This window comes from Gekko japonicus, unplaced genomic scaffold, assembly GCF_001447785.1.
Source record: "Gekko japonicus isolate JY-2015 unplaced genomic scaffold, Gekko_japonicus_V1.1 scaffold3218, whole genome shotgun sequence".
Taxonomy (NCBI): domain Eukaryota; kingdom Metazoa; phylum Chordata; class Lepidosauria; order Squamata; family Gekkonidae; genus Gekko; species Gekko japonicus.
Window position 1 is genome coordinate 138,609 of NW_015177110.1, and position 10,260 is coordinate 148,868.

Here is a 10,260-nt window from a genome sequence, read left to right on the forward strand (position 1 = left end):
GCAACCCTACACCACAGTGTCCACAGTACTCTAAGAATTCCCTGGGAAAATTCCAACACATACCATAGAGATTTGAGAAATTCCTACAGTGTTGTGTGTCACGGCAGGACCAGGGGGCGTGTCAACTGGGAGTGATGTCACAGTGTTTGCCCCACATCCCCCCCTTCCCCTCCTAGTGCCCTGAAGAGGAAGGCTGGGAGCCAGAGCATGAGGGCAGGTGGAACTCCACAACGAGCAACATGGCAGTTCTACCTTCAGTCCTCTAAAAATCTTTGCCTGCCATTTCCACATACTGGTTATTCTAGCATCTTTAATTTAAAGAGTTTGGGTGCGGTCAGACGTGACAGTTCAGCAATGGATTTTATATGCGTGATCACATGGTCAACATCTGTGCACCGTCCCCAGCCATCACTTTCCGGCTCAAACCCCCTTTAAACCAGAGTATTTTGCTACCAGGTTCCTAAGTGGTGTTTTCCTGATTCTCTGGTTCTAGTCGCACTTTTCTGATGTCTGATCACTCCTGCGGTGTCGAGCTGCTTCTGGGTGCCTCAACCCCCTCCCCTCTGGAAAGCTGCTTGAGGCTTCCACTTTTCGCCTGCCATTTTTTTAATGCGTTAGCAGTGTGCGCATAGACGGCGCTCCGCCACCGTGTTTAGAAAACCGACATTTAAATGGTCACTTGTTTTAGCGTTTAGATGAATTCGGGATTCGGGAAAATTCGGCCATTTTTGGGTCAAACATTTAAACGGAAGTCTTTCATTGGAGGGGTTGGATTGATAGTTCCCCTCCTTCTATGGAGGGGTGCCTATGCGCATGCACAAACTGAGGAAAAATTTAAAAAAACACCGACACACGTATGCACAAACTGAGGAAAATTTTTTAAAAACCACCGACACACGCTCCCACACATCGGTAGTGTAGATCCCGGTGAGCGATGTGACTACACAGTGAGGCGGGATAAGGGAGGTGTGATCACGATTATCCAGATCAAATATAATCCGGTTAGAACCGGAGCAGTTTAACCTGCTCTCAGCACGTCGTCTGACCGCACCCTTTATGTTATTTTATAAAGAGCCACTTTGAGTTCTGTAAGTAGGGTTGCCAACTCTAGGTTAGGAAATTCTTGGAAATTTGGGGTTGGAACCTGGGGAGGGCAGGGCTTGGGGAGGGGAGAGACATCAGTGAGGCATAATGCCATAAGAGTCCATCCTCCAAAAACCCCCATTTTCCCCCAGGGGACCTGGTATCCGTAGTCCGGAGATCAGTTGTAAATCCAGGGAATCTCCAGGCCCTACCTGGAGGCTGGCAACCCCAGTACTGAGTCACATCTGGCTTTGGAGGTTAGTCTGCGGCCTTTTCTGCCTCTGTGACTCTATGGTGAGTTGAGGTATGGACAAAAGCTGGACCTGGCCGGGTAGCAACAAAGCATTCTGTCCAACTCTGTTATACACAATTTCACTTTTCATTTACAATAAAGCCTGTTTTGCCCTCTTGCTGCATTCGTAAAGTATGCCACAGGGAGACCTTTGCCACCGCAGCAGGGTAGTCTTGCAGGGTTTGGATGCAGCTTCTGCAGCGGACCGACTGGTTTTTCATTTGTAGCGGATCCCCAGTCGAAGCGTTCCGAAAGGAAAGCCCCGACTCGCTTAAGTACCTTAAGCGCAGAGGAAATAAAAGTGTTGGTATGGGGTAGGAAGAGAAGATTAACTCTGCTGCGCTGCCCTGACAGAGCATGTTTTGTTCATGGGCTAAAAAGACAGATGTGTGCCATGAGGTGCCTCACCCAGCAGCCAGCGCTTGCCAGCGACTCCCTCGTTACCGACTCAATGGATCAACTTAATGAGAGGAGGCAGCCTTTGGAATTTCAATCAGCGCTTCCACATGGCACGTTTGAAACATGCCTTATTACCGATTTGAGGAGCATTGGACTCATTTTCTCCTACTGAGCTGCAGAGGCTTATTTCTTCTTCGTCGTCGTCTTCTTGCAGCTTATCTGCTTCGCGGACTAGAACGGCTTTGTTTCGTTAACATCCCATCTTTCTGTTTAAAAATATTCAGCACGGACACATGGGGATTCCTTAAACCGAGTCAGAGCATTTGTCTGTCAAGGGCAGTATTGTTTTGCAGAGGCTGGCAGTGGATTTAAAGGCTCTCAAGCTGAGGTCTTTCACCATCACCGGTTTCTTTCAGCTGGAGAGGCTGGAGCCTGGACCTGGGAACTTCTGCTTGGGAAAGCAAGTGGCCCAACAACGAGCTACAGGCTCCTCCCATGCACAGACAAACACAACCAAGACTCAAATGAAATGGAAACATCATGAAAACTTACAACATGGAAACCTTGAGGTTATGTAAACTCTGCCAGGTATGCTCAAAGGCTTTCATGAATAAGTGTGTTTTCAACCTACCCCAGAAGGTCTCTAAAAATGGAGAGAATTGTTCCTCTTATGAGGGAGAACATAAGAACACAAGAAGAGCCCTGCTGGATCAGACCAGTGGCCCATGTAGTCCAGCATCCTGTCTCACACAGTGGCCAACCAGTTTTTTTTGAGGGCCAGGAACAGGGAATAGAGGTTGAGGCCTTCCCCACTGTCTCACACAGCGGCCAACCAGTTTCTTTTGAGGGCCAGGAACAGGGAATAGAGGCTGAGGCCTTCCCCTGATGTTGCCTCCTGGCTCTGGGACTCAGAGGCTGGCTGCCTCTGAATGTGGAGGTTCCCCTCAGTCACCATGGCTAGTAGCTACTGATAGATCTATCTTCCATGAATCTATCTATCTAACCCCATTTTAAAGCTGTTTATTCCTGTGGCCATCATTACATCCTCTGGCAGGAAATCCCACATTTTAATCACTCTCCGTGTAAAGTAGCATTTCTTTTTGTCCGCCCTTAACCTACTGCCCATCAGCTTCATTGGATGCCCTCGAGTTATAGTATTTTGGGAGAGGGATAAACATTTCTCTTTCTCAACTCTCTCCACCTTGTGCATAATTTTATAAACCTCCATCACATCTCCCTTCATCATCTCTTTTCTAAACTGAAAAGTCCCCGACTCTTTGGCTTTTCTTTTTTTTACTTTGAAAATTTACTTATTCTCCATGTACCCTTTCCTTGGCCATTTTAATACCATTGTGTGTTTTTCTTCTGCTCAGTTGTTCTAATGAGTTCCATAACTTTGGAGCAGCAACTGGAAAGGCCCTGACAACACCCTCGGGAACTGAATTTCAGCCAGCATTGAATCCTGTAGCAAGGTCTCACTTATGGACCTGGGTACCCAGGCAGGTTGATATGGGTGGAGCCTGGCAACCATGTGGATATTCACCTGATATATATGGTGGCTGTGTTACCTGAACAGGGGAAACACTCCGTTTTGCATGCACATCCGGCTTTGATTGATTGATTGATTAAATTTCTACTCTGCCCTTCCAGCCAAGGCCGGCTCAGGGCGGCTTAGGGTTGTTAAGTGTACTTACCCTTGGCAGCAGGGGAGCCTTGCCGGGCTCTGGGAGCTTTGCACGCACACGCGCGGCACCAGCACGTCAAGGGAAGTGATGTGCTACGTAGCTCACGGTGGGGGCGTGGCCCAGATCGTCGGGGGGAAAACCATATGAACATAAGAACATAAGAACATAAGAGACGCCAATGTTGGATCAGGCCAAAGGCCCATCCAGTCCAACACTCTGTGTCACACAGTGGCCAGAAATACCAGTGCCATCAGGAGGTCCAGCAGTGGGGCCAGGACATTAGAAGCCCTCCCACTGTTGACCCCCCCAAGCACCAAGAAGACAGAGCATCACTTGCCCCAGAGCCCCTAGCTATACCTTGTGGCTAATAGCCACTGATGGACCTCTGCTCCATATGCTTATCTAATTCCCTTTTGAAGCCATCCATGCTTGTAGCACCCACCACTTCCTGTGGCAGTGAATTCCAAGTGTTAATCACTCTTTGGGTGAAGAAGGACGTCCTTTAAACAATCCTAAAAGCAACTAGTCCTAAAAACATAATAAAGTGCTAGTATTGCTAATTACACAGCAGTTCTTCTCTCTCCTCGCAGTCATATTCTTGATCTCCTTAGACCGTCTCAGGCAGGTAGCTCAGGCTATCGTCAGGGTCCCAGGGAGGGACAGGGCTCTCTAGCCTTAGGCTGTCAGTTGTTGGCAATGGCGGCGGCTCCAAAGGCCTGGTGGAAAAGCTCTATTTTACAGGCCCTGCGGAACTGCAAAAGGTCCCTTGAGCCCTGATTTCTTCTGGGAGCTCATTCCACCAGAGTGGAGCTGCCACCGAGAAAACCCTGACCCTAGTTGTTACTAGCCTGGCCTCCTTGAGACTTGGGAGGGCCAGCCAGTTCTGGATCCCTGATCGCAGCGCTCTCTGGGGTACATGTGGGGAAAGGTGGTCCCTCAGGTATGTAGGTCCCTGGCCATAAAGGGCTTTAAAGGTAAGAACCAGCACCTTGAAATGGATCCGGTATGCTATCGGCAGCCAGTGCAATGCTTTTAGCACAGGCTGGATGTGCTCCCGGATTGGGAGTCCCATCAAAAGCCTGGCCGCGGCATTTTGCACCCGCTGCAGCTTCTGGATTTGAGATAAGGGCAGCCCCATGTAGAGGGCATTACAGTAGTCTAGTCTAGAGGTAACCATAGCATGGATCACTATCGCCAAGTCATTGCGGTCGAGGAAGGGAACCAGCTGCCTGATCAGCCAAAGGTGATAAAAGGCTGATTTGGCAGTGGCTGCTACCTGGGCCTCCATTGTTAAGGAAGCATCCAGGAGCACTCCCAAACTCCTAACCTCCAGTGCTGGCACCATTGGAGCCCCATCGAAAGTCGGGAGTGTGATCTGTACCCTCGGACCGCCTCGGCTCAGGCACAGGACCTCTGTCTTCATCAGATTCAATTTTAGCCGGCTCAGCCTAAGCCAACCAGCCATGGCTTGTAACGCCTGGTCCAGATCACCCAGTCTGGAGTCAGACTGACCACCCAACAACAGATAAATCTGGGTGACATCCGCATACTGGTGACATCCCAGCCCATGCCTCAGGGCAATCTGGGCAAGTGTGTGCATATAGATGTTAAAAAACATCGGGGATAGCACTGCCCCCTAGGGCATGCCACATTCCAGTGGGTGCCTTCGGGACAGCTGGTCTCCCAGTGCCACTCTTTGTCCCCAACCTTGGAGGAAGGAAGCAAGACACTGCAAGGCCAGTCCCTGGACTCCACCGTCAGCGAGGCGGTGGATCAGTAGCGGATGGTCGACCATGTTGAACGCAGCCGACAGGTCTAACAAGAACAGCCCTGACAATCCGTCCCGATCCAGATGCCTTCAGAGGTCATGGTATGCACAGTGCAACCACTGGATTTTCTAGGTTTCTTTGCTGGTATTGAAGCTGTATGGACATGCAAAACACCCCAGTTCAAACTGCATGTTTTGGGAACATTGCATGTGATGCTTGTTCCTGATATGCCTGGTTGTGTAGCTCCCAATATGCATGGATCTAATGTCTGAAAAGAGCTATTTCATTAAAAAATAGTAGTAATGAGTAGGGATGGGCTGAATCACGAACTGAACCATGAACCAAATTGAATGAACTGAAAAATGTGGTTTGTGTTGGTTCATGGCTGAATCACGAACCGAACCATGAACCAAATTGAACTGGGAGGGATTGGACAAAGACAGCCTGGAACAGCTGAGCTATTTTTGTGGCTTTCACAGGCAACAGAAATCAGGGATTTAAAGGAACTCAGAGTCCCTTTAACCACCTGCTTTTTCGTCTGTCCATGAACCACCATAGACTGCTTTAAAAGTCTGTGGAAGTCACAAACTTCAGTTTGCAAACCACGAACAGGCAAAATTCGTGATGAATTTTGCTTTGTGGTTCAGATCACACCCATCCCTAGTAATGAGCTTTGAGTAGTTTATTATTGAAAAGCAGGATAGACATAAACAATAGCTCTGAGAACTGTAATTATCTGAGGATCTGCCTTGGGACACCTAATAGAGAATTCTCAGCACTCTTACCAAAGGATTTGGATGGGGGGAGACTAGGTTTTGAGGAGCTCTGGGTCCACCAAGATCCAAGTTCCACCCTCCCCACTCCTACCCATCACTAGCCCCCTAATACACACTTTCCTTCCTCTTACTAGCGTGCCACCACATGCCTGTGTGTCCTTCCCTTGCCCACTTGTGAGCTCTCCCACTACTCTTGCTCACCACTGCCTGCAGCCCTTTTGTTCATGTCACTGGGCAGTGAGTATAGCTGGGAGCATGGTGAAATGCTAGCAAATAAGTGAGTGCGGAGGTTGACTGCGGTAAGGTGTGTGAGAAGCCCTGGGTTCAGGCAGCTGCCCCACCTTAGGCGAAGCTGATGCAGGGCCTGGGGGAGGCAAATCATGACAGTTTATTTGTCACACATTTCTTCTTCCTTGGAACTCAAAGCAGCATCCATAGTTTTCTCAGGAAGTCTCCCAGACAGGGCTGTGGCCAGATCTAGACCAGCTTAGACTCAACAAACTTAATGCTGCAAGTACCTTTTGATCTCAACCAGGGCCATTTTCTCATTTTTTCATACCATGTAGAAAACTAGTATTACTTTGGAGTGCTGATATGTCCCTTTTCTTTGGCTGCGGTCACACGGAACATTAGCCACGCAAGAGAGACGGAAGACAGGCGGATTTTCCAGGTGCAATCTCACGGCACATCTGGGAAGTGTTGCGCTTCCGTGGCACAACCAAGGCTTCCTGCCGAAAACACGCAGCAAAAAACTAGTACCTCGGAGGTACTAGTTTCCGGAAATCACGGGGCAAGGGCGGGGGTCTGATCGCGTTTCTGGTGGCATCCGGCGCCTGCCCATGTCCCCTTGCAAAAAAGGTTCCCCCCCCAAGTCTCTGTGGATGCGCACACGCACCCAACGGAGCATGCGCATTTGTCGTGTACAAAAAAAAAAGAAAACCGGTTTGCCGCACCGCGCGCTTCTTCATTGCGTGCAGGCGTGTCCTGTGATCGGCACCTCTCCCTACCCACGGAACCTCCACGGTACCTCCACAGAACCTCCACAGGAGGTCTGATCGCTTAACCGTGCGTTAGTTTGCCCCGGGGCAAACAGCCACGCTTCCCCCCCCCGCAGTTTCCTGCCCGTGTGACTGGAGCCCATGTTTACTTTTCAAATTTACTTGTGCTGTACGTACCCTTTCCTCGTCTCCTTTAATACTATTGTTTTTTCTTCTGCTCATTTGTTCCAATGAATCTGCCTCTCACCCTGAAAGGACTCAAGATAGAGCATTTTGTGGCTTTATAGGACTGCATTTAAATCTTTTAATATTGATCCCCCCCTCCCAAGTGTCCTCATCTGCATTAGCAAACCGGGAACTGGTATTTTAGTTCTCATCAATACTCCTGTTCGTTTGATTAATTCTGATGTCCAGTCACGTTACATTTCACTGGACTAGCCATGCAGGTCTTGTTTCCCCCCAACATACGATCAATCAGATTTGCTGTAATTGGTTGGTCAATTGCTATTATTTTGATAAGAACAAAGCAAAGATTACGAAAAGAATACTGTGTTGTTATGACTGGAGCTGGATTAATAATTAGGTCACATATGTACTGTGGAGGGGTACAGTCAGCCTAGAGGATCCTCCTTGCAGATACCATGATGAAAGGAGAGAATCTTCTTTTCACCTAAAGGTTCTTTTCACCTGCTTTGGTAAGAAAAACCTCCTGAGCACCTGGATGTAATGATGCAAAGGTTAAGCATGGGAAACTGCAAATGGGGTTCATTTGTCCGGGGACAGAGTTGACTCCCTGACATTAAAGACACATGTTAAGAATGGCTGAAGTTAAGGTAATTGGGGAAAAGCACTGTGGAAGATACTAAACACTTTTATTTCCTTTGGTATCATCAAAACATAGCTTTAATTGGCTACAGTGCAGCCGAATTGAGCCAATAAAAAGTATCATTGATTATAACCTTTGTGCGGCGGTAATGGCGGCCATCTTTCTGATGGCTTTGTGTTGGGTCACTTACCAACAAAATGAGCATTTGTTAATGGAACCAGGTCATTAGCGGCTGCCTCGCTGGCGTTCTGTGGCACTGCCTGAGTGCACTTTCCAACGTACGTGGAATATTCGAGCTCAGCTCCTTTCGCCACCTGAGTAGGAGCATCTGTGAGTTGTATGATGGATGGTTCTTTGTTCAGCGGCCTTGCAGGACAATTGAGCAGAAAACGCTGACCACTAACTAGGCTAGTCTAATTACCCCAAGAGAGAAACGGGATCGTTATTGTTATAGAAATGAGATGAAGCAAAAGGAAGGCTGCCGCGGGTCAAAAAGGCAGAGGCCTTGATGTTCATTATTTTCTGGGGGCTTGTTTGAGGTGAACTGATTCAATTCAATCTGGAGTGTAAGGGCACCGTTGGAGACCAAAGAAAGGTACAAATGCATTATTTATATGGAGCAGTGTCCACCTCTGTTGCTATCAGCGTCTAGATACTGTATAATGCATACCTGTTCCTTTGATGAGTGGGTTTAAAGCAAGTTCTTATTGTGTTGGTGTGGAACAAAAACGGTATCAAAGAACTGAACAACAAAGAGCCTTCCCCACCCCCAAGGAGTCTGTCGCATACTGCAGCAGACTCCAAGTGGAGAATGGAAATTCGAATCCTTCCCCAAGTAAGTATAGTTGTTGTTTAACATGCAAAATAAGAATATCAGAAGGAAAGGGTTTTTTTCTCCCATTAGGCCTTCCCTGAGGCCCATAAAGGCCTGGGACATCTTCAATTTGTGAGGTCCCTGGCCATAATAAAAAAATTAAAAAATGACAGCACATAAAAACAAATTGTACGATGTATCAAATGCCAAAAAAAAAAAACAAGTGCCTAAACGTGAAGCCCCCTTTGACACTGATGCCCAAGCCAAATGGGTCTCCTGCACCCACCTCCCCCACAATTACTCCCATCTCTGACACACTAATTTTGCATGCAGAGGGATCTCCCTTGTGGGGAGATTCAGCGATCTACTCCATCGTTTGCAAACTGAAACGGAACATCCCAGTAGCAACTGGTACATCACAGGGGGATTGTCTTCTCATGTGTTTTAGCACTAAGAGAACTCCAAATAAGCCTTGGGAATTCCAAAGTGCTGGCTCTTCCATACCTCACAAAAATGAACTCAACTTCACATTGTGCGCTCAAACACTTTGGGCCCAGTGCCACATCAAGAGCTGAAAAGGCCCAGGTTCGGTCTGGATGAATACTTTTTGGGCTGGGAACCACTTGGAGATTCTGGGGGTTGGAGTCTGAGAAGGGAAGGCTTTGGGGAGGAACTTCAATGGGGTATAATTAGGGTTGCCAGCCTCCAGGTGGTGCCTGGAGATCTCCCAATTTTACAACTGATCTCCAGCTGACAGAGGTCAGTTCCCCTGGAGAAAAATGGCTGCTTTGAAGGGTGGACACTCTGGCACTGTACCATGCTGAGGCCCCTCCCCTCCCCAAACCCCGCCCTCTCCTGGATCCACCCCCAAAGTCTCCAGGTATTTTCCAACCCAGACCTGGCAACCCTAGCTATAATGTCATAAAGCCCACTTTCCAAAGTGGCCATTTTCTCCAGGCAAACTGGAGCACCATGTGGCTCTAGTGTAGAATCTAGTGTAGCAGGGCTGGGGAAAACCTCTCCTTGACACACCAGAGGGCTGCTGCAACTGGTCAGAGTCAGCAGCACTGAGCTAGATAGACTGATGATCCAACTCCGATCAAAGCGGTTTCATAAAGTTGCACGAATGGGAGGTGCAGCAGCTTTATCTCTCTGCTCTAAAAGTCACTGTGCTCCAGCAAAAGCGCTTCAATGAGAGATTTCTGGGTGGAACTGTTGAATTAATATTTAGCCAGAAGTCCCCGAGGACTTAAAGGCTTGGGATTCCTCAGTCATTACGAGTGTTAATCATCTGAGCAAAATTAGGGCGATGGTGTTTTCGCCAGTTATTGCTGTTGTTTGTGAACGTACTTGTCTTTATTACAATTGAATTTTACATAATTGTCTCTCACCCAGTCGTTCCTGGATTTCATGGCCCCTTGGATCCTGCTGTTTATAACTTTTTTTTCTTCATAGCTTCAAAACTAAATGCCGGCTTGATGAGGACCCCCTACGTGCCTCTGATAAACACGGCCCTCTATTTCATGGAGGCTTATGCTAGAATAAAAGCTTATTAGCCTTTAAGGTGCCATAAGCATTCCTGTTTATTTTACCTGCAACAGAGTAACATGGCTACTCC